The 26,069-nt window shown below is 38.4% G+C and overlaps 1 protein-coding gene across 1 annotated transcript in view; it reads right to left on the bottom strand.

Moving 5' to 3' along the window:
• The window catches only part of DIAPH2 (diaphanous related formin 2), a gene marked incomplete in the record, with an annotated part of 842,722 nt that overhangs the window by 311,944 nt on the left and 504,709 nt on the right, over nucleotides 1–26,069 (bottom strand).

The raw sequence follows: 26,069 nt of genomic DNA on the forward strand, positions 1-26,069 counted from the left end.
GGTACTCTGTGGAATAGAAACTATTGAACGTCAGTAGCTCCTGGGTTCAATCATGGCCCAGAACAAGTTTCTTGTTATGTCAGTACCATAAAGTAGTTTGCACGTGTCTGTGTTAATTCCATAAGTCAGTGTGTCATCAATTGTCATAACCACATAAAAACAGCCAGTGTCTGTGAAACTGAATGAACAGAGCCAGGACAGATACAATGCTGGTGTAAGGTGAGGTGAGAAATAGTATAATTTTCCTAAAATGGAAATGAAAGTAAGTTGAGTGCAGCATGTCTAAATGAAATGCTAAGAAGCTGTCCTAGTTAAGAAGAGATTTTTGTACAAATCATATCAAAAGGAAGATAATAAGTGGTCCTAACAGAAATGATGCACTTAGCCTATAATAACAGCTGGGAAGGGCATACAGTCTCATTTGGCATGTATAATTCCAAATCAGCAAGATATTTCACTTAAAAATTAAGTGAGATTAATGTTAAAGTATCTTGATATTTGCAAATACAAATATACTAAGTGATAGTTATATTTCCTGATAAGATTTTTAAAACTATAATCATATAATGATAATGAGAGAATGAGGAAACATTAAGACTGAATACATGTTATTTAAAAAATTCATAGGCAACAAAGAACAAAATACTGACCTCACTCAATAAATGGACAAAACAGAAAAGAACTGATGAAGTTAATTTTAAAGATGGGAAAACACTCTCCTTCATTCACAGCCATAGAAATTTAAATTACAACAAAAGACATTTATGACTATATTTATTGGCACGATTCTTAAAAAGCTTCATTTTTATTTTAAAATTTCTATTGAATTTGTTTATTTTCACATACGCCTCAATCTCCCTTTGAAAGTAGGAGTAATAATAAAACAGATAAAAATTACTGGCTTCCCTGGTGAGGATGGTAAAGAATCTGCCTGCAATGTGGGAGACCTGAGTTCGACCCCTGGGCTGGGAAGATCCCCTGGAGAAGGGAATGACTCTCCAGTATTCTTGCCTGGAGAATCTGATAGACAGAGGAGCCTGGCAGGCTACATTCCATGGGGTCCCAAAGAGTCAGACACAACTGAGTGACTAACACTTTCACTGTTTTTGAGGTTGTGGTGAAAGTCATAGATTTATTTATTCCTGATGGGTGATATAATCTTCCTGGAAGACATTTTGTTCCAGAAAACTCAAGAGCAGAAGAAATGTTTACAGATCTTGGCACATTTAAAGGAAATAATATATATATTTAAAGAGAGAAATTGTACAGCTTTTTTAATGGTAAAAACATAGAAGTCTTTGTGTCTTATAGAATGACACTGATTTAATGAAGTTAAACACATAAATTGGAGTCAAGCTTACATAATAATTACAAGGAAAATGTAGCAATACAGACTATTATGCTTAGAACTATTAACTATAATAAATGCAAATGAAGACCATATAATTCTATAACGTATCTATGAACAAAAACTTGGGGGGGCATAAAATAGAGACAAAAAGAACTAATCTATGTCTTAGATTATTGAGAGAGGGGATATTAAAAATATCCTTTCATTTCTTTAATTTTGTTTAAAAAATTAAAAAGAGAAATTAAAATAATGCAAAGCCTTACATAATATTCCACTTAGTTCTGGGCCAACAGAATGAAAATCCTACTCAAAGATATTTTCTGTAAGAACAGTTGTTAGAATATTTTATTATCTTTAAACACTCAAAAATTCCACACATTCCTCCCTAAATATATATTTCCACAGAAAAGAGACTGTTTTACACATTACATTGATAAAGAATTGTGTTAAACATTCCCTTTTGGCTAAAGTAGCTAACAGAGAAAAAGCAACCCTTATCTAATAGTAACTAATGCATTAATTAGATCCAAAGTATTCTGAAAACAGACTGAAACAAATTAAAGCAAATTAAAATCTATTTTCAAGCAAAATGTATTCTTCCAATCTGAATCACAGAATAGGTCAACTCCTGTAAAGTTAATCTGCCTTCAGGCAGGTGAATATATAATTAACAAAGATAAATGGGTTTCTATTCTCTTCTTGAGTTTGATTAAGCTGTTTCAAAACAGGGACTGTGTCTTGTTTACTATTATATTGCCTATGACAGTGTTGGTCACACAGTAAGTTCTGGATAGATGGACAGAAAGAGTATTTAAAGGGAAAGAAAACAGTTCTTATTTCCATGATGATTCACCCTGGTGGCAGAGTCCTTCCTTTTAAAAGTTAAAACAAGAATTTCAGTAAGAAACAATCACAGCTACATATGGTTTTATCTATATGGGTAGTGCCTGGTTACCAACACTTACTGAAAGTATTATTTTTGTGTAGCTCCTAAAAGTTTATTACTCAGGTACTGAGCAGAAAGTGGGCTTCCCTGGTGGCTCAGATGGTAAAGAACCCGCCTGTCAATCCAGAAGACACGGGTTCGATCCCTGGGTCGGGAAGATCCCCTGGAGAAGGAAATGGCAACCCACTCCAGTGTTCTTGCCTGGGAATTGCCATGGACAGATGGAGCCTTGTGAGCTACAGTCGATGGGGTTGCAAAAGATTCGGTCATGACTTAGAGAAACAACAATGGCAAACAGAAAATAAGACAACTCTTACTATCTTAATGAATGAATTTTGACTCTTATACTTCCTAGCTTTATAATTTGGGGTCATGTTACCACTCAATTTTCTCACCTATAAAATGTGATGATAATAGTCCTAACTTCATAAGGTCATTGAAAGGATTTAATAAATTCATGTAAAGTACTTAGAACAGCTCTGATATATGCTAAAAACCAAATAAATGTGAGCTGTTACTATCAATTATATTGACACGTTGTTACAAACTTGTCACTGACAATCTTAAAATATATTCATAAGTGCTTGTAGAAAGAGTGACTTTCACTCTAACTTGAGTTTAAATTCTATTCACAGTGATAAAGAATTTCAAATGAACTCTGCATCTATACTATAATTGATAACATTTTTTTTTTTTTTTTTTTTGCCACGTGGATATGTTCTTTAGGGTCTTCTCTGGTGACTCAGACAGTAAAGATTCTGCCTGCAATGCAGGAGACCGGGTTCAATCTCTAGGTCGGGAATAACCACTGGAGAAGGGAATGGCTATCCACTTGAGTATTCTTGCGTGGAGAATTCCATGGACAGAGGAGCCTGGCAGGCTATAGTCCATGGGGTCGCAAAGAATAGGAGATGACTGAGCAACTAACATCATTTTCCTTATGTGATTAAACATGGAAATATCCAATAACCTACTAACTTAATCAGAAACAGCAATAAGGATACTGCTAGTGTTCTTGCCTGGAGAATCCCAGGGACGGGGGAGCCTGGTGGGCTGCCATCTATGGGGTCACACAGAGTGGGACATGACTGAAGCGACTTAGCAGCAGCAGCAGCAGCAGCTTGATAATGGGTTGGTTAGAAGCAGTACCAAAATTCAATAAAATGACAGTAGGTTTGATTCATTTTCCAAGAGACTGGAAGTGGCAAATATCAGGAGGTAATGAGGGGATAATTGGAGGTCGCTATGAGACACTGAGAATAGAATGAGTGAGATGCCGAAATCCAAAATATAGAGCAAATTTAGAAAATATAGTCAAGGTAATTAGTAACACAGACACAGAAACAGGGTTACAGGCCATTAAAATAACTGCCAAATGATATTATTCCTGCCAAGGATGCTTTGAATGCTTAAAAGTACTGTCGTCTAACTCTTGACAGGTATGATCATCTTGACTTTTTTGGTCAGATATAAAGTCACCAATTTTTAAAAGTTAGTTTTAGTATAAGCTCAGCTGAGCTTAAAATGAGTCAACTGCTAAATATTGATGTTTAATTATTCTTCACCCCTCACCATCACAGGAGATATAATGAAGACATACAGATATTATATATTGACTGTTTGAATACATGTGTTATACAAGGCTCTGTATATTTTCTCTTGTATGATCCAAGGTTTTCAATGTGCCAATTTGGGAAAGATTTTATAACACAAGTATCTATTTTCCCTATTAAACTTCACAGTGAGTACGAAACAGCATTTTAGGACCCCATGATAAAGTATGTTCATAATCATTCCACCATTTAAATAGGTTGATCTTTTTATAATATGTCATTTCCAGAAGTAGAACAGTACAGGCAGAGTTGAAGGATACTATTAAAAAGTATACATTTTATTATACTTGGTCTAGCGCTTTTAAAAGTAGGTAACATTTAAAAAGTACTTAAGTCCAGAAAAGAAATTTAAGAGAGAATATATTCAGATTTCTTCATGGCCAAGAGAGTTTCAAATAATTCAATTCCATAGAAATAAGAGTAAAAGCCAAAGTGTTACGTTGCTATTAACACCAACATGGTATAAGGAAGCCTCCTTTCTTTACTCCCACTTCCCCCAGCCCTGGCTCAAATCAGACCTGAAAACAGCAGTTGGTATGCAAAGGTCTCAGCTTCAATGCTGAGAAGACTAACAAAAACTAGACTGTTCTGGGACATTAAAAAAAAAAAAAAAAGAATAAGGAAAAATAGGCACTGCTTCAGTAAAGGGGTAAAGAGTATGATACAAAGGAAAAAATGTCACTAGAGTAAGCTTTCCATAAATGTTTGCTTCGGAGACTGAAATGCAGACTTATGCTACTCCATATCTTAGCATATATTATAAACACACAGGTACACACATAGACACATGAGTAGGTAGAATTTTTCATTGTTATTCAGTCGCTCAGTCATGTCTGACTCTTTGAGACCCCATGGACTGTAGCACACCAGGCTTCCCTGTCCTTCACCATCTCTTGGGTTGAGTTGGTGATGCTATATAGTCCATGTACATATAAGGATTAAAAGCAGTTTAAATATATTATGATAAAGCAAGCTTCATATGATCATTTCTTGTGCTATGATTATCCAGGGATTGAACCCAGGTCTCCTGCACTGCAGGCAGATTCTTCACCGACTGAGCTCCCAGGGAAACCCAAAACATACATTTAATATCTATACCTATAGACATATAATCATTAAACAACCTTACGGGGTGATTGTCAGATTCTAGGCTAGCTGACTGGGAAAACTGCAGAAATGGGAGGACAGAAGGCAGTGAGCAATGCCTTCCTAGAGAAGCCTGCTGATGGCTAGGCTCTCTTCCTCCCACCTGCTATCAACCCAAATATACCCTCCCAAGCTACCTTAATCTCTGCTTGTTAATTCTATTAATATATTGACCTCTCATCTTTAATAAAGTTTGAGCACAGCTCACATGGCAACCTAACATATTTTGAGATACAGAGTATGTTTCCTGCTTTATTTTCTTAACAATGTATAACACTGTCAAAGTTTGAGGGGGATCTGTGAGCTGTCAGGAACGGAAATATCAAAGGAATGTGTGAGGTAATCACTACAATTACAGTAAAGAAGGACCACATTGCTTGCCCTATGTAGGTGAAAGTCAATATAAATATGTGATTTAACCCATCAAGTGCTTACTTGTCTATACTCAACACTGCACTAACAGATAAAAATGTGGTAACTGGTATGGATTGTTCACCTGAAGTCTCATGAAATGAAAGGTCAAAAGGAACAATATACTTAGGGCATTGTTGATGGTTTGTAAACTTGCAATAACATGCTACATAAAGATATTATATAATTAGGTAATTACATAAGGATATTGATTATAGCAAAGAAGGCAATGGCAACCCACTCCAAGTACTCTTGCCTGGAAAATCCCATGGACAGAGGAGCCTGTTGGGCTGCAGTCCATGGGGTCACTAAGAGTCGGACATGACTGAGTGACTTCACTTTCACACACTGGAGAAGGAAATGGCAACCCACTCCAGTGTTCTTGCCTGGAGAATCCCAGGGATGGGGGAGCCTGGTGAGCTGCTTTCTATGGGGTTGCACAGAGTCGGACACGACTGAAGTGACTTAGCAGCAGCACCATTGATTATAGATGCAAATATATTAAATATAAATACAAACAAATTTGTGCTTGTATATACATATGTATATATGTACACACATAATATACATATTCAAATTAAATATGTTCTAGTTTCAGAGTCTTTGGAAATCTTTATGGGGAAGACCTTTGTGACCTTATTCAATATTGGACAATTTTAGCTTAAAAGAGATGTTAAATATTATATTTCATACAAATAGATTATATTCCTTACACTATATTCCATGTATACTCTCTATACACACACACACACACACACACACACACACACACATATATATACATATTTTTTCTCTTTTCTTTTCTCCCCTCACTGATATGACCAGCATATTTTAAGCAAAACATAACATGCTTAGGATACTTATATAGCTCTCTGCTGCTGCTGCTGCTGCTAAGTTGCTTCAGTCATGTCTGACTCTGTGCGACCCTGTAGATGGCAGCCCACCAGGCTCCCCCGTCCCTGGGATTCTCCAGGCAAGAACACTGGAGTGGGTTGCCATTTCCTTCTCCAATGCAGGAAAGTGAAAAGGGAAAGTGAAGTCACTCAGTTGTGTCCAACTCTTCACGACCCCATGGACTGCAGCCTACCAGGCTCCTCCATCCACGGGATTTTCCCGGGAAGAGTACTGGAGTGGGGTGCCATTACCTTCTCCATATAGCTCTCTAGAGTAATCCAAAGAGTTGTTCTGTGTTTTTTTTTGCTTTCTCTTTCTTTTAACATGAGATGAGCTCCTCAACAAATGAAACATGCCCTAGAATCATTCATTCTTATTATCTTTTGAAAGAAACAAATGGTGTTCAGCTGACTGTCATAAATCTGCCAGTCTCTCTGCCTGAGTCCTGAAAAGCTCTCTAAGTGATGCAAACATAACTGGCTTGCTTCAAAATACCGAGTAGTCCTTTCTTTTTCTATTTATTTTTATGCAACTAGAAATACACAAGGCATGGAAAATGACAAAAAGAATCCAAGTAACCAGTTTTGAAAGAACAACCTGGACAAATGGCATTAGCAAATATCTTAGTCCTTGACAGTCAACTTGGTTGTGGTCAGGAATACCTCAAACTTAACCCAGGGGAAAGGCAAAAGTGTAGCCATTATGATGGGGAAGCTACTAATCCTGTAACTTGCAAGGATAAATATCACCCTCCCCTGCCCTTTGGAGAAGGGAATGGCAACCCACTCCAGTATTCCTGCCTGGAGAATCCCATGGAGAGAAGAGCCTGGCAGGCTATAGTCCGTGGGATCACAAAGAGTTGAACATGACTGAGCAACTAACACACAACTCCTGCCCCTGGTAAACAAAAGAACTGAAACAAATGTCACCAATAGTATGTGAGGTACCTTAAATGTCTTTTCAAATGCAGATGTAGCGCATTTTCTACTATAAAATTCTTTTCCTCAAAAGTAAGCTCATTAAACTTATGTGTTGAATCAATTGTTACTTGCCTGAAGGAAGTTTATAACTTATACTGTAACTTTACAAGAGATAAATAGCCACTCAAATGTTTCTTCTTTTTATGGACTTAGACTGTTCTAATTAGAAGTATTCTTAAATTAGACATATATACAAATTGAAACACTTAACATTTGACAGCTATTAGGAAGTTTGGAAAGAGAAGGCGATGGCACCCCACTCCAGTACTCTTGCCTGGCAAATCCCATGGACAGAGGAGCCTGATGGGCTTCAGTCCATGGGGTCATGAAGAGTAGGACACGACTAAGCGATTTCACTTATACTTTTCAGTTTCATGCATTGGAGAAGGAAATGGCAACCCACCCCAGTGTTCTTACCTGGAGAATCCCAGGGACGGGGGAGCCTGGTGGGCTACCATCTATGGGGTTGCACAGAGTCGGACACGACTGAAGCAACTTAGCAGCAGCAGCAGCAGGAAGTTTGGAGGAAATATGTTTAAAAAACAATAATGTGTAAATGCAGAAGGAAAATGAAATGGAAGGAAAAGAGAAGGTGACTTCCTGGACGGCCACTGCCTAGCTGTTTTACTCACTACACACACCCACTAACTCTATTTCCTCTCAGGTGTCAGAAGAAAAAACTGTTTTTTATATAATTCACAAGTGTGCAGTGAGGAGAAAGTATATTCCACATGTGATGCGTTCTGAGTTAATAGAAGGTTATCTGCACATCATATATACATGGCTATATACACACATAGTAGCTCAGAGGTAAAGAATCTGGCTGCCTAAGCAGGAGACGTGGGTTCAGTCCCCAGACTGGGATGATCCTCTGCAGGAAGGCATGGCAACCCACTCTAGCATTCTTGCCTGGAGAATCCCCATGAACAAAGGAGCCTGGTGGGCTACAGTCCATGGGGTCACAATGAGTTGGACACATATCAGCAACTAATCACAAACATACATATACTTTATAACTGTTATATGTAACACACCGTAAATAGTTTCACAGATCCTGATAAATCCATCAGTCTGTCTCAGTAACAAATAATGGAACTAATAAGATATTTCTCTATATTCAATGGAATGGGTCATATCTTTTATTAAGAAACCTTTTTTCTATTTGCATTTTTTGAATGAAAATCAGATGTGCACCAGCTTCAAAAATATATTCTCAACACATAAATCTTTTAAATAACTATACAGTGGTATCTGGACTACTTTCCATATTTTTATCTTGAAAGTAGTTGTTGGTAAAGGCAATAGTGAACATTTTTCCTCTTTCTGTAAGAAACTTCCAGAACTAGCTCATAACCTAAGCATTTCATGTTATTTCTTTCTTGGTATCTCCACCATTTCTCTGTTAACATTTGATGACAAATTACTCATTATTAGTTTTGTAAATTTCAGACTACTAGAACAGTATGTTCTTTCAACAAATTTCTGTTAGCATTTGATTATATACTAATGCCTATAATCTTCTGTTATATCCTGTTTAGCTTAGAAACAGATAAGAAGGCAGTAACATGGAACTGTATGAAAGAAGATAAAATACTGAAAATTCCCCTTTTTTTAATTTTTTCTTCAAGCACATGTGTGTGTGTGCAGATTATTCTCTGCCTGTGACTATGACTCCAATTCTGAGTCGCAGACCAGTGATAAGCTACCAAGGTCTGCTCTCCTGAGCTACTGTCACTGTCACGTTCCAGGTAACTGACAGTTTCCTAAGACACCAGTGCTATATTCTCTCATATGTTATATTTCATAGATTTTAATTACATGTAACCTAGTCCTGCCAGGATTGTGCTACTTTATTCTGAAATTTTATTTTCAAAAAAATGACATATCATTGTTTTATTTGCATTCATTTTTATCTGCCTATAAGTTCATTATCCAGCTATAGATATAAGCTCTTCTGTTTATAAATGTACAATAGCATTACCCCATGGATGCTGAGTCCTTTTTAAAAGAAAAAAAATAGCGTTATCAGCCTCCCTTCTTTGTCATTAACATGCAGAACATACGTCCATGCTATGAATTTGCAAAATGGCTTCCCAGGTGGCGCTAGTGGTAAAGAACCTGTCTACCAGTGCAGGAGACATAAGAGACACAGGTTTGATCCCTGGGTCGGGAAGATCCTCTGGAGAAGGAAATGGCAACCCACTCCAGTATTCTTGCCTGGAGAATCCCATGGATGGAGGAGCCTGGTGGGCTACAGTCCATGAGGTCACAAAGAGTTGGACACAACTGAAGCAACTTAGCACACTCACACACAGGCTGTTATGAGCTATCCTAGGGTTTGTATCAGCAACTTATATGCTTTCAATCATTTCCAATTTTGCCAATGAGACTAAATTCAGTTCAGTTCAGTCGCTCAGTTGTGTCTGACTCTTTGGGACCCCATGAATCACAGCATACCAGGCCTCCTTGTCCATCACCAACTCTCGGAGTTCACCCAAACTCATGTCCATCGAGTCGGTGATGCCATCCAGCCATCTCATCCTCTGTCGTTCCCTTCTCCTCCTGCCCCCAATCCCTCCCAGCATCAGGGTCTTTACCAGTGATTCAACTCTTCACATGAGGTGGCCAAAGTACTGGAGTTTCAGCTTCAGCATTAGTCCTTCTAATGAACACCCAGGACTGATCTCGTTTAGGATGGACGGGTTGGATCTCCTTGCAGTCCAAGGGACTCTCAAGAGTCTTCTCCAACACCACAGTTCAAAAGCATCAATTCTTCAGCACTCAGCTTTCTTCAGAGTCCAACTCTCACATCCATACATGACCACAGGAAAAACCACAGCCTTGACTAAACGGACCTTTGCTGGCAAAGTAATGCCTCTGCTTTTCAATATACTATCTAGGTTGGTCATAACTTTCTTTCCAAGGAGTGTCTTTTAATTTCATGGCTGCAATCACCATCTGCAGTGATTTTGGAACCCCCCAAAATAAACTCTGACACTGTTTCCACTGTTTACCCATCTATTTCCCATGAAGTGATGGGACCAGATGCCATGATCTTCGTTTTCTGAATGTTGAGCTTTAGGCCAAATTTTGCACTCTCCTCTTTCACTTTCATCAAGAGGCTTTTTAGTTCCTCTTCACTTTCTGCCATAAGGGTGGTGTCATCTGCATATCTGAGGTTATTGATATTTCTCCCAGCAATCTGGATTCCAGCTTGTGTTTCTTCCAGTCCAGCATTTCTCATAATGTACTCTGCATGTAAGTTAAAAAAGCAGGGTGACAATATACAGCCTTGATGTACTCCTTTTCCTATTTGGAACCAGGCTGTTGTTCCATGTCCAGTTCTAACTGTTGCTTTCTGACCTGCATACAGGTTTCTCAAGAGGCAGGTCAGGTGGTCTGGTATTCCCATCTCTTTCAGAATTCTCCACAGTTTATTGTTATCCACACAGTCAAAGGCTTTGGCGTAGTCAATATAGCAGAAATAGATGTTTAATGGCAATATCTTATAACACACTCCAAGCAATTTTGCTGTCCTAAGGTACATTTTAAAAGTAAAATAGAAATTTATCCTGACAAATGTAATTTCTAAACTGTTAAACAATATATCTCAGTGTTATGTGTGTTTCAACTACTTCTTAGAGTATATCATTTGCCTATTAATTTTGTTTATATCTTTTTTTGCATTAGAGACTTTACTCTTTAATATATATCTGGTAAACTGTACCTGTATTTTTTTCCCCTAAGCTTTCAGGCTTAGCAAGCCCATATTCCATCCAAATTTCAGACAACGGTCATCTACAGCTTGCTTTATTTCTTTTATTTTCTTAACTTACATGTTTTAAATCTAGATTGAAGAAATTTAGTTTATGATATGGTGTGAGGTTAGGAACTACACCCCCCCCCACCCAAATAGTTTATCAAGTTATTACAGAACTACTGATTAAGTAATCTATCCTTGGGGAATACAGATAGAATCTTAGACATGATTTTGATGAATTTAAAATAAAAATGGACTTTAAAAAAATGAATGCAGACTCTTTTACTTGATAACATAATTAATATGCTTCTATATAGTGTTAAGCTACAAAATGGTTCATTTAATCAAGCTTATGGCTTTATACTTAATTCAAGTTTTAACTCTAGAATAGGATTTTATCTCTTCCCTCCCTTCACATCATGGTGTTTGAAGTAAGTTACCCCAGAAGTTGGAACTGCTAAAACAGATTTAACAATTTGAAAACATTTACAGGATATTATAATGAGAATGGGATGCTTGATTAAGAATGATATCATGCAGAGTCGGAAGGTGGGAGACATTTTAAGAATAATATGCAAAGAGAGACAATAGCATGGATCTGAGATATGGAACAAATGCGAGATTTGCAGTCATATGAGCTGAGATCTCAGTCCTGACTCTGCCATTTATTAGCTAGTTGCATAGCTTAGGTCACACAGATTAAATAACTGAGCTTAAATTTTGTCATTGACTAAATGAGAATAACATCATTTATGTCCTCACATCATGGCTGAGAAAAATGTCTGACAATGTAAAGAATGCACTGAAAACCAAAAAGAAATAAATGCATTTTATTATATAAAGTATCATGAATGTAAATTATTATGATCATAACAAACTGATTTATAGGTCAGAATTAGAACCCATCATATGTGGATTTAAATTTTCCACCTGGCTTCATATACTAATTCCAGCACAGAAAACAAACTGACTAGGCATTTTCTTGGGTCAGATAATAATTTATAAGGATGCTAAAATCCTGCTTGATAAAGAGGAAAATAAAATAAACGAATATAACATGTTATTAAATGTATCATATCAGTACCCATTCCACTGAACGTATCAGCATAAACTTCACTGGAAAATTAAATAGCTTTTCCAGCACCAGGAGGCAGCCAAGTAGAATGCAATCAAGGCCTTTCTTAAATGATACCAATGAGGAGACAGCTTAGTACTAGAGTAAGGACAATGAAAGGCCTTAAATTTTTGACAAATTCACCTTTAATTCACTTTGATAAAAAAAGAGGCAAGTCAATAATTTAAAGTACATGACACGCTATCAACTGCATAATGAAGAGAACCGAATGCAGCACTGGCGTATTACGATATAGGAGACATGAATCTGGTAAAATTAGAAAAATAAAAGGGATAAAGGTAAGGTCTATTTATTAAAGAGAACAGGTAACCGATTGCTTGATCCAGAGCTCTGGGGTAGGGAAATGGATGCTTGGGTTTTAGTTTCAAGAGGGGACTACCGCACAGAGAATTAGCAGGGGTGGGGAGTTGGGGAAGGACTCTGTAGGACGAGGACCAAGAACTAGGACCTTTTGATTTCAAATAATGGAGTAGGGTGAGGACGGGCAGTGATTCATATTCTAAAGTCCAGCCCACCTGGCTCACTCAGCTCACCTTTGACTGTCACTCTTGCTAAGGAGCAACATGGGAGAGCATCCCCACTGAGGCTCACCCCGATGTTGCTCATCTAAAGCTGCTCTCATGTACACTTTGAAAAGTTTCTAAAAGTTGAACAAGATCAACTTTAAACACTATTGGTAGTATTAAAGGTGCTTGGTTTTGACTTCCCATCATTCTCACAAAACAAAAGTAGGCCCACAGAAAACCTTGAAACCTTTTTCCAATCAGTACTAGCACAACATTCTAGAATCCACCATCTCCCTATTTTACCCTTGTGTGATCCATGCCACTATAACTAAAAATCTGTGTCCCTCAAAATATGGGTGGTTTAGAGACCAGTCCATTAAACTAACACAAAGAACAGGCTACAAACACCATGAATGCACACAGTTTGGTTGAAAAACACAGCACATCACTGGCAGCTGGCAAGTGACGAGAAACCCTGATTAAACTCAAAATCTGTTTTTTGCTACTTCTTTGTTATTTAACATTGGTAAAGCCATTTTTCCACTGCGGATATGAAACAGGTATTCTCCAACAGCGCTGGGAGTTTGTGTCCTAAGCCAAAACACCCATGCACATAGCACTCAAGTAAACAAGCCAAGGAAAAGTGCTCAGAGTAGGCAGCCTTTACCGCCCATGTGGTGACAGTCTCCACCTCTGCTTTTATCTAAGGACTCTGCCTTCATCATACCTGCCTAGTTAAGCACCTCTCAAGGGCCTTAATGTATAGCACCAGGCAACACACACTATCGCTAGCTTTAAAGGTTACCTTTTCTAAAAATAAATCCTACTCACTTTTTGCTTTCTTATTCTTTTTGGCTAGGCAAAGGGCAGGATTTTTCACTTTGTTAGTTACTAACTTTTTTCTTCTTTGAGACTTTAGTTTTGTATTTGAGTCATTTGGGGCTGGTAATTTTTAATAAACCCAATGATATCCTTTGGGAATAGGTGATTTTAAATATCATTTATAATTCACTAACCATATTCCTGAGATATATCTGGAGATGTAGTGTCTAGCCATTACTTAGCATTGAAGGAAGGAAAGGAGGAAAGGAGAGAGGGTGGGAGGGAGAAAGGAATCTTGAAAACAGAAGAGAATATTTGCAGAGGTCAATTTCCTTTGTCATTTCTCAGAGCCTTCTCTCTGGTTAATATGACCCATGGGACCATATCTTTCTTCTATTCTTCCAAATACTACTGTTGCTAGACCTCTAGTCAACCCTAGTTATTGATTATTCTGGGTTCACATATGGCTTTTCGTTAGTCAGCCTTTCTCCTGACTTTCTTTTTTCAACAGCCAGAATGCTGTTTCCATTCATCTCTTGAACTTGCTTATATATCTAAATTATTTGCTCAGCTTTTCTCTTTCTATATCTACCTAATTTTAAATAATTGCACACCCCCTTCCTTCTTTTTCTCCAGCTACAGTAGCTGTCTTGCCAACTCCTCTGGCTGTTGCTTACCTTTTTTCATTTCTTAGGTTTCCACTGGCACCCTGGCAGGCACATTCTCATAAATATCTATGGAATCCAAACAATGGTGGCAGTTTCAAAGCAAGCAACACAGAAATTCAAAATTTAACAATTATTTTGCACCAGTCTATAGACAGAAGGTTTTCCATGCTGCATGATGTGATATAAATGTGCTTCTATTACCATAAAAAAGTTTTAAAATTATTTTTTAAAGCATGCACATACAAATGTAATTAAAATGCTCTGTAGCATTATAAATTCAAAGTAATTTAGACAACAATCTCTGTTGCTTTTACTGAGAAACTAACATCTGTCTGTTACTGCAGTTATACAGAGTAAAGAACTCAATTAATTTCATTCCTGTGGCAGTTAAACTATGTACTCATTATTGAACAGTCTGAAGTTAAAATCAATTGAAACAGTAGAGCAAACGTCCACTAATTTTTCAACAAATTAGTTGCACTTCCCTTTCCTTCTCATCCCCAAAACTACTGGTTAAACAGGAAGAAGCAATAGTAAAGCCATTTTCTTATCATCACAGCCATTTATATTGGATAGAGGAGTCTACTGATTGCGCTTCCTCCATTTCCTATCATATTACGTTCCTATCCGCCTGTAACATTCTCCTGAACCCATTCTGTGGAAAGACTCCAATAACTATGTCATCACCAAACCTGAAGACCTGACATCCTTTTACTTTTCTTTTCTTTTTTTTTTTTCAGTTTATTTTTTATTTTTTAATTTATTTTTTAAATTTTAAAATCTTTAATTCTTACATGCGTTCCCAAACATGAACCCCCCTCCCACCTCCCTCCCCATAACATCTCTCTGGATCCTTTTACTTTTCAACTTTGGAAAAGTTGATAATGCTGTTTTACTCCCTAATGCTCTTACATAAATAAACAAACAAACAAAAAAATGCTTTCTCTCTTTGGCTCCTGAGATGTGGCATCAGTTTTATCTTTTCTCTTTCTTAACACTCTCTTGGCAAATTCTTTCCAACCCCCATTCTAAATGGAGGCATTATTCTCCAAGATTTTATCTATAAGCCCTTCCTTTTCTGCTCCAAACACTCTTCTTTGAATTCACCTATTATCTTTTTGACAAAAATTCCCAAGTATCTCTCCAGATAGAAACTTCTAACTGCATGCTTAAAATCACCCAGAGTATGCTAGCACCATTACAAATCCATCATAATTTTCATCCTGCTCTCTTCCTCTGGTAGATATCATTCCTAACTGCCTGGTTTCCCCAGAGTATTCCTTTTATTCAACTGTCCTGGCTCAAAGCTTTCACTTACTGTCAGATTCTTTTCCTCCCTTGTCCCATATGTTGTCAATTTCCCAATTCTATTACAGGGCTGTTTCATTCCCACTGCTACAAACTAGCTAAGATACTTGGTCACATCTCATACAGATGATAATAGCTTCTTAACTGGTCTTTAATCCCTAGTCCTTCGTCATTTTCTAGGTTTCTGCCTGATTGAAAGGCAGTTTATGACCCTACTCTTTGGTATTCCAGGATGGTAATCTCCACTATATGAATCCCAAGGTCAACATGTCACTTACTACTATACAAGTTACTCTTATATTGAATTGATATGGGAAAAAGAAAAAAATAAAATAAAATGTAGGTAGAGTGGAAAGTCAGGATGAGGTCATTCCTGGTAAAAATCATTTAGCAATAAAACATCCCTTTCATTCTAGAAATAGGAATTGACAAAGTGGGCCTCAGGTAGATAAACAAGAGAACGTAGCTTTTCTTGGTCTATACTCCATGATCATAAAATCCAGGATGATTATCCCAAATGAGTATCAAATGACATTTAAAACATGGATGCAGACCAAATTAAGGGGTTGAAATAAAGCCTTTCATTTTCCATAGGTCTCCACGTGGAATGGGTCAGGCCTGGTGGGCCACATTAGCTAGAGGGGGATTCAAATTCTACAGTTTGTAAAGCAGATTTTTTTTTTAGATTTCTTATACTTTCCCTGTTTCTCTGTTAGCAAAAGTCTTGATGAAAGTATCAAGGTTTCTTAGTTGTGTCAAAGAAAATGAAGCAGCCCCAAACCTGTCCCGTGTGGGTTTATCAAACAAAAAGCTTTTATGACCTTATAAAACGTGCTGAAAATCAAGAAGTAGCACGGATCATGTAAAATAACTGATGCCACATTACTGACAACTTTTAGAGAAAAAGCAATTGAATGGTAAAAATAGAGAATATTTTTATTTCACAATGACTCTGGGCAAATTCTCTCCATACCATTGTGAGAAAGGCATATGAGTGGGATAACAGTACATTTGGATAGATTTTCATTGGGTTGAAAAATTGAATTCAAAGTCTATTAATTATTAGATTGATGTCAATCCAGTAGGAGGTTTCTGATAGTTAGTTCCAGGCATTTCTTCTTGTTCCTGTCTTTTTCATCATATCAGTGACACAGAAGATGTTAGAAGGTATACTTGTTAAATTTGCAAATGACACAACATCTGAAGAGATCTAATAAGATAGATGACAGAATCAGGATTCAAAGTTTTTGTAAAAGGTAGCAGTGCTGAACTGAAACTGAACAAAATTAAATTTAACAAGGATAAACTCAAATCTTACAGGTAGTTTTTTTTTTTTTTAATCAATGGCATAGGTCCAGGATTTCGGATTATCTAACTTGATTGTGGTTTGTATTTTTTTTTAAAGAAACGAGGATTTTAGTTGTCCATAGAGTCAACATGTGCCCACTGCAAGATGCAGTGACTATAAAAGGTAAAAGTCTTGGTCTGTCATTAATAATCTAAGATGGGAACCTATACTCAACAGATTTGATTTTTAAACCTATAATATTTAAGACATCATTCAGTTGTATTCTGCAAAGATAACGGCTCTATTTGGAGTGCTAGGTTAAATAATGTATGACATTTTAGGAAGAGTTTTGATAACTTACAATAAATGAGAAGGGGAGTGACCAATATTCTGGAGAGGTCAATGATCAAAGGACAGTTGATGAAACTATATATACAGACTGTAGAAAGCACCTTGGGAAAAGTGAACAAAATGGAAAAGAACTGCAAATATTTGAATAGCTATCATGAGAAAGAGGTAAGTCTTAGATTCTGTATTGTCCCTAAGGGCAGAACTGAGTGAGAGCTTACAGGGAGACAGATCACAATTCAGTACAAAGAATATATTTTTAATGGAAAAGGAGCCTACAGAAAGTAAGGCATTCCAGTCATTAGACATTTCTCTCTCAGGTGCATTAAGAAAAGTACTGCTGTGTTGGAAAAAGAAAACAAAAGAGATGATCCTCTAAGGTCCCCTCAAACAAACCAGATTTCATGATTTTACGAAACAAGTGTTACCCCAAATCATATGAGAATCACGACTTCAAAGTTTTCTACCACTTTTCAATCTGCTACTCATTCAGAGTATTACAGCTTGGATGCTATGCAAGCAGAATTCCAGACTGCCCTAACATTACTAAGATAATGTTTCGAGTTCATTTGCCAATCATCATGATTGGTCTCACTGAGCTATAAATGCTCTAACCCAATCTTCCACGTTCCAGAGGCATATCTGTAAAATAGCTAGCTGGATTTTGAATTTCAGTTTGTGATTGTGGAGTAGAGATTTTCTCATGTGAAGCTAGCTAAAGGAAGAAAACCTGCCTCATTAGACTATGAGCTAAACAGTTAAACTCTCAGCCTTTCTGCTTTGCAGCCTTTCTCCTACTACTCTACGATATAAATTTATACATGTATTTATATATACATGGTATATGTACATCGGCATGCCTGTATGTGTATGTATAGACAATATGCATGGGTGCACATGTGTTCGACCCTTTGCAACCCTTTGGATTGCAGCCTGCCAGGCTCCTCTGTCCATGGGATTCTCCAGGCAAGAATACTGGAATGGGTTGCCATGCCCTCCTTTTGGGAATCTTCCCAACCCAGGGATCAAACCCAAGTTTCTTAGGTCTCCTGCATTGGCAGGTGGGTTCTTTCCAACTAGTACCACTGGGGAATGTATGTATGTCTAAAAGACATGACACTGTAATGACAGAAAAAAGGTGAAGGCAAATAAAAGTGACAGCAAAGCCATATGAGATTAAAACACTGTTTGCAACCGAGATGAGCTCCTAGCAAGTTTTCCAATGAAAAACTGGAGGAAAGCCCTTGTTTGCCCATGGTGGGGAAAGGGCAAGAAAAGCAGAAATGGAAAGAGGAAAGTAAAGCTCATGGTCCTGGTGGCAGATAACTCAATGGAGAAATTATAACTGCATTCCATAATAGTAAAATTTGTCCCGATGTAATATTTTTTCACAATAATCATCTGATTATTTGGCCATAATTAGAAATATTGTTCAAATAAAAATCAAAATGGGCAGTTTCACCTGGTATGGGGTTACAGTGCTACAGATCAAAAGAAGCTAGTCAGAAGTGAATTGGCATCATCAAATTACATTTTGCTGCTCATTAGTGTTTGAAGATTAGAGCATTCAGTTTCATTATCAAAGAACCCACAAAATACAAATACTGTCCATTTTCTTTCTCATTTTTTTGTGGTTCATGCAGCACATATTTGTGTTAATGAGTACATGACTTTTTAAATGGTAGCTGTAAAACAAAATAGCACTATTTGCATTTCAGAGTAATCAGTAATATCCAGCTTGAATTTTGTCCAGAACTAAAATGGTGCTAAAGAGAATCTGTCTCATGCTGATCAGTTCAAAATCTGAAATTGTAGCTTTAAAAATCTGCTGCAAAATGATAAAAATGCTTCTTGCATGTAACATTAAAATCTGTAATAGACCCAGTTTAATGCTATGAAAGCAAAAATAAGCAACGTTCACCTTTTGAAAAGACTGCAGTTTACACAAATTTGACTTTACTCCATTATCACCCAGGACCTTCTTAACTCGTTCATCTGATCTCTGTCCTTTCCACTGTCCTGAAATTGTCCTGGCAGCATCTGAAATCTGACCAAGGTCAACAAATTCAACAACTTTTTCATTCTCAGCCCATCGATTTTCTCTTTATAATTTTAGATTGTCGATTAATCCCTGCTTCCTGAAATTTTCTCCAACAAAGACTTTCTAAACACTGCTTTCACATGATTCCCCCACCCAGCTGCTCTAACTTTTCTTTCTCTCTGTGTGTGTATTAAGTGGCTTCAGTCATGTCTGACTCTTTGCGACCCTATGGACTGTAGCGTGCCCATGGGGCTCCACTGTCTATGAGATTCTCCAGGTAAGAATGCTGAAGTGATTTGCCATGCCCTCCTCCAGGGGATCTTCCCGACACAGGGATCGCACCTGTGTCTCTTACGTCTCCTGCATTGACAGGCAGGTTCTTTACCGCTAGCAACACTTCTGGCAGCTCTCATTTCCGTATTCAAATGAGATAGCCACCAAAGTTCTGTGCTGAGCCTTCTTTTCTCTTCCCTAGGGACCTTTTTAAATTTCATAATTATAATGATTTATTTTGTAGGGATACCTGAGAAAAAGGTATATATATATATATATATATATATATATATATATATATATATAAAATACTCTGGCAAATGTTACAGCAGGCAGTTAGTTAGGTGTGAGCAGAGAAATGGGGCCAAGGCCCAAGTGGCAAGAAATCCTCATCTTGTCAAACTGGGGGTCCATCGGCAGTCAGAAGAAAGAAGGGACCTTCAGACTGACAGGAAACTACAGGTCTTGGATGATCCGTTTCCCAGAGCAGGCAAATAAAAGTGGGGAAAAGTGGGAATCTCCTGCTTCCTAATGTAACCTTTTGCTCACTGTGCTTTCATTATGATAAAAAGAGCCTCACAGAAAAGAAGTACTCATTATACACCGATGCCATGACAGTTCTGATCTAAGCAAAATGAGGAAAAAAAATCCCTCCTCCCCTCGGGAAAATGGAGCTGGGATGAAAAGCTGGCCTAGGACCCCCAAACTCCTCCTCTACCCCTTCGTTTCTATGCTCTTCATAACCTGTTTGCAAAAGAGGCCCAGAGCAGCAGTCCCTCACCTGTCTGCCAGCTCTCTGAAAGCATGTGTGTGTGTGTGTGTGTGTGTGTGTGTGTGTGTGTGTGAGCATGCACAGGCACTGTGATCAGTCAGGCATCATTCTCTCTTTTGTGATCCCACAGACTATAGCCTGCCAGGCTCCTCATTCATGGGACTTTCCAGGCAAGAATACTGAAGCAGGTTGCCATTTCCTACTCCAGAAGATCTTCTCGACCCGGGGGCCAAACCCACATCTCTTGCGTCTCCTGAACTGGTAGGGGCATTCTTTACCACTGTGCCACCTGAGAACCCACTGAAAGGTTGAAAGTGAAAGTGTTAGTCACTCAGTCTTGTCCAAGTCTCTGTAACCCCATGGACTACTGTAGTCCATCAGGCAACTCTGTCCATGGAATTTTCCAGGCAAGAATACTGGAGTGGGTAGTCTTCCCTTCTCCAGGGGATCTTCCCCACCCAGGAATTGAACCTGGGTCTCCTGCATTGCAGGCGGTTTATTTACCTACTGAGCCATCAGGGAACTTAATAAAAAGGATGTGATAAGTTCACATGTGGTAAGATCCTTTAAGAATCAAGTCCAATATTTGGGTGATGTTTGTCTGTCAGCCTGACTTTGAGAATATAAAGGTTGCATTTGGGACAATGAATCCAGTGCTGGAGAGGCATGGTGCATGGTTAATCTTTTGCAGGAAACTTACAGAGGCAGAGTAAATCTACTGGTGTGCTCCCAATTTAACCATCCTCGGCAAATGTATTGGATTCAAATGCCCTGTGTTCCATTTCAGTTGAGCCCTAGTGCTTAATTTCTTCCTGCTCTCTGAGAGTGTATCCTTGCTTAAGTAAACTTTACTTCACTTTGTCAACCTCTGCACGTGTTTTCACAATGAAGAAAGAACCTTAAATTCACTGCAACACATATACCATATGTACAGCTCCTTATTAGGCAACTCTAGCTATATACTCAATCTATACTTCAACTCAGAGAGGTTCAGAAATCATTTTTTCCCCAGACAGAATCCTTCCTTTGAATTTATAACTTTTTCACTCACAAAAAAATTGGCATCCTTATTCAGCAAATTATTCAGGGTCACAATTACCTTTGCATTTTTCCCGTTCACATAAAAAAAATCAAGAACCATTGAGTTATTCTTGCAAATGTAGGCAGCATTAATTCCTGCTTTGAGTTCTTCTTGCTTGCGCAATTGCAAAATTCTAATAAGTAGTTCATCCTTCTTCAGTTTTCCCTCCTCCATTTTATTCATATCTGTCAGATCAATCTTCTCAAAACCACCTCTGTTAACATTCCTCTGCTACTTAAAATTCTTCAAGGGTTCCCATACTGCCTTATGAATAAAATCTAAATTCCTTAAAAATGGCATTCAAGGCTGTTATGAATAGGGTTTCAAACTTCCTCTTCAGCAGAACTGTCTCAATACGACAAACATATCTTACACTTCTCCAGTACTCACTGTTTCTCAGATTTACTCTATACTTCCTTCACCTTTTATCTTGGTATAATTTTCTTCCTTTTTTGTCCTTAAAAAAATTTGGCTAAGCTGCCTTGCATGTGGGATCTTAGTTCTCTGAAAGAAAGAAAGTGAAAGTGAAAGTCACTCTGTGGTGTCCGACTCTTTGCAACCCCATGGACTATACGGTCCATGGAATTCTACAGGCCGGAATACTGGAATGGGCAGCCATTCCTTTCTCCAGGGGATCTTCCCAACCCAGGGATTGAACCCAGGTCTCCCACACTGCAGGCAGATTCTTAACTGTGCTGCAAGGGAAGACCAGGAATACTGGAGCGGGTAGCCTATCCCTTCTCCAGCAGATCTTCCCAGCCCAGGAGTCAACCTGGGGTCTCCTGCATTGCAGGCAGATTCTTTACCAACTGAGCGATCAGGGAAGGCTCATATTGTTCTCTGACGGGGGATCAAACCTGTGACCCTGCATTGGAAGTGCAGAGTCTTAAGTACCATACCACTAGGAAAATCCCCATAATTTATTCTTTCTACCTTGAATTCCAGGCTCTTCTCTTCCCTATAAATTGTCTACCTCCCACAGGCTATACCAAGCTCTCAAACTACAGGAATCCCAACAAGGACTTCCACCACTTCTGTGAAGCCTTCCCTGGCACCTAGCCAGAGGTTGCTTCTACCTTCTGTAAACTCCCAGGGTATTTTGTATCACATTTTAGGGTCCATTCTTACTGTTAAGGGTACTGAGAAATGACAGCAAATAGTGAGAGGCAAAGTAAGAGGTTAATGGATGACTCATGGCCTTAAAAGAGAATAAAATTTTCACAGTTCTACAGATTACTACTTACTAACATACCATGATCTTTTTATAAAAGCAAAATGTATAGCACATCATTGGTAGCAATCTGTGCAGTACGTAAAATGACCAGAGAGTTCAGTTCAGTGGTTCAGTCATGTCTCTCTCTTTGCGACCCCATGGCCTGCAGCATGCCAGGCTTCCCTGTCCATCACCAATTCTGGGAGTTTACTCACGCTTACTCAAACTCATGTCCATTGAGTCACTGATGCCATCCAACCATCTCATCCTCTGTCGTCCCCTTCTCCTCCTGCCTTCAACCTTTCCCAGCATCAGGTCTTTTTTAGTGAGCCAATTAGCTGCTTACTTACAAATCCTTTTACCTTGTAAAAGACTAACATTGTCACATGAATTAAAACTAGGATTGGGATGAGGATAGGGAAACAAAAGCCTTTGCTAAAAGGACAAACTCAAAGTCTCGGATCACCACAAAATAAGTCTCGCGTTCAATCAACACACATTTGACACACAGACACGGGCAAACCTCACCTCTACCACCAACACCATTTCACTAGGTGTTTGGTAGAGACTGGGCTAATTTAAAGCACAGAGCAGTAAAATACGTACAGAGAAATATCATCCTGTCAAAGGGTTGTTAAATTATTGTCCTGAAAAGCTATGGATATATTAGTCTTTACAAATTAATAATAATAACCACCAATACCAAAACAATCACATTTCTTTTCCATGTATTAAAACATAATAATACCATCATATATTCTCTGTGCACCATTCTCAGAGAAAGCCCTAAACATATCCAACCTTTAAATTAAATTTGGTTGATAACTCTGCAGCACAGAGAAAAACCACTTTATGTGTAGAAACCTGGAACACAGAATGTCTATGTCATTGATCAAGGTAAGAAAAGCATCAGGGTTTTCTTATTCCCAATCTAGGGCTTTATTCACTAGACTAGGAAGAACAGCCAATTATCAGGGTAATGTGTGTATAAGTTTTTTTTTTTCTTTTAAGTAGACATTTCAGAGGTTTAATAAAAGTGATGCAGAATAAAGAAACCAACAGGAGATTCCAAAGGAAATGATTGATAGTTTTTTTCTTTTTTGGCAAAGTAGTGTTTCTGCTTTTATTTATTTATTTTAATTTATTTTAATTGGAGGTTAATAACTTTCCAATATTGCGGTGGTTTTTGCCATACATTCACATGAATCAGCCATGGGTGTACATGTGTTCCCCATCCTGACCCTCCCTCCCAAGTCCCTCCCCATCCAATCTCTCTGGGTCATCCCAGTGCACCAGCCCTGAGCATCCTGTATCCTGCATCAAACCTGGACTGGCGATCTGTTTCACATATGATATTATACATGTTTCAATGTCATTCTCCCAAATCATCCTACCCTCGTCCTCTCCCTCAGAGTCCAAAAGTCTGTTCTTTATATCTGTGTTTCTTTTTCTGTCTCGCATACAGGGTCATTGTTACCATCTTTCTAAATTCCATATATAAGCATTAGTATACTGTATTGGTGGTTTTCCTTCTGGCTTACTTCACTCTGTATAATAGGCTCCAGTTTCGTCCATCTCATTAGAAATGATTCAAATGCATTTTTTAAATAGCTGAGTAATATTCCACTGTGGATATGTACCATAGCTTTCTTATCCATTTGTCTGCCAATGGACATCTATGGTTCCATATCCTGACTATTGTAAACAGTGCTGCGATGAACACTGGGGTACCTGTGTCTCTTTCAATTCTGGTTTCTACTGTATGTATGCCCAGCAGTGGGATTGCTGGGTCATATGGGAGTTCTATTTCCAGTTTTTTAAGGAATCTCCTCACTGTTCTCCATAGTGGCTATACTAGTTTGCATTCCCACCAACAGTGTAAAAGGGTTCCCTTTTCTCCACTCTTTTCAGCATTTATTGTTTGTAGAGTTTTTGATGGGAGAAGGCAATGACACCCCATTCCGGTACTCTTGCCTGGAAAATCCCATGGATGGAGGAGCCTGGTAGGCTGCGGTCCATGGGGTCACTAACAGTCAGACACGACTGAGCAACTTTACTTTCAGTTTTCACTTTCATGCATTGGAGAAGGAAATGGCAACCTGCTCCAGTGTTCTTGCCTGGAGAATCCCAGGGACGGGGGAGCCTGGTGGGCTGCTGTCTATGGAGTCGCACAGAGTCGGACACGACTGAAGCGACTTAGCAGCAGCAGCAGCAGCAGCAGCAGACTTTTGGACAGCAGCCATTCTGACCAGCGTGAGATGGTACCTCATTGTGGTTTTGATTTGCATTTCTCTGATAATGAGTGATGTCGAGCATCTTTTCTTGTGTTTGTTAGCCATCTGTATGTCTTTTGAGAAATGTCTGTTTAGTTCTTTGGCCCATTTTTTGATCAGGTGGCTTATTTTTCTGGAATTGAGCTGTAGGAGTTGCTTGTATAGTTTTATAGTTTCTGAAATGCAGTAATGAAGGAGAAAGGAAAATTTTATAGAGTAGAAGGATAAAAGAAAAGGAGGAAAACAGGAAACAGAAATGGGGCAAAACTGAAGACTTTCATTTCAGTGTTCTATTCTGAGCATGAATTCTGAAGTCAAGCAAATCAGTAAGTTTGTTGAGGAACCTGAAGCCAGCAAAGTTAAAGATATTCAAACATACAAAGTCAAGCCAGTTCGGAGAGAATATTACCAAGTGAACAGAACACTGGAATGCCATGAGGCCTAGGTTCCAATCCTGCCCAAGTCACTTAATCGCTAGGTGATATTGATAAGGTATTGAAACTCTAAGGCCTCAGGTTTCTCATTTGTAAAATAAGATTGTACAGAACATCTGAAGCCTGTTCCAGAACTAACAGCATAAGACACAGTATTTCAAAAGACAGTATCACACCCAGCTTTGCAAACTTTTCAAAGCCTATAATGGTAGCTAGATTTGGCACTGCTCTTAATATCAAGGAACTGATGGAATCCAGAATCTAAATTCTAGATCATGAATCTGGTCCTATCACTTCATGGCAAACAGATGGGGAAAATGTGGAAACTGTCAGATTTCATTTTTCTTGGGTTCTAAAATCAATACGGACAGAGCCTGCAGCCACAAAATTAGTAGATGCTTGTTCCTTGGAAGAATAGCTATGTCAAACCTAGACAATGTTTTAAAAAGCTGAGATATCACTTTGCTGACAAAGGTCCAAAAAAAGTCAAAACTATGGTTTTCTGGTAGTCATGTATGGATGTGAGACCTGGACCATAAACAAGGCTGATCACTGAAGAACTGATGCTTTTGAACTGTGGTATTGGAGCAGATTCTTGAGAGTTCCCTGGACTGTAAGGAGATCAAACCAGTTTATTTCCTAAGAAAATCAGCCCTGAATACTCATTGGAAGGTCTGATGTTGAAGCTGAAGCTCCAATAGTCTGGCCACCTGATGTGAAGAACTGACTCATTGGAAAAGACCCTGATGCTGAGAAAGATGGAAAGTGGGAGGAGAAGGGGACGACAGAGGATGAGATGGTTGGAT

Source organism: Capra hircus, assembly GCF_001704415.2.
Source record: "Capra hircus breed San Clemente chromosome X unlocalized genomic scaffold, ASM170441v1, whole genome shotgun sequence".
NCBI classification, from domain to species: domain Eukaryota; kingdom Metazoa; phylum Chordata; class Mammalia; order Artiodactyla; family Bovidae; genus Capra; species Capra hircus.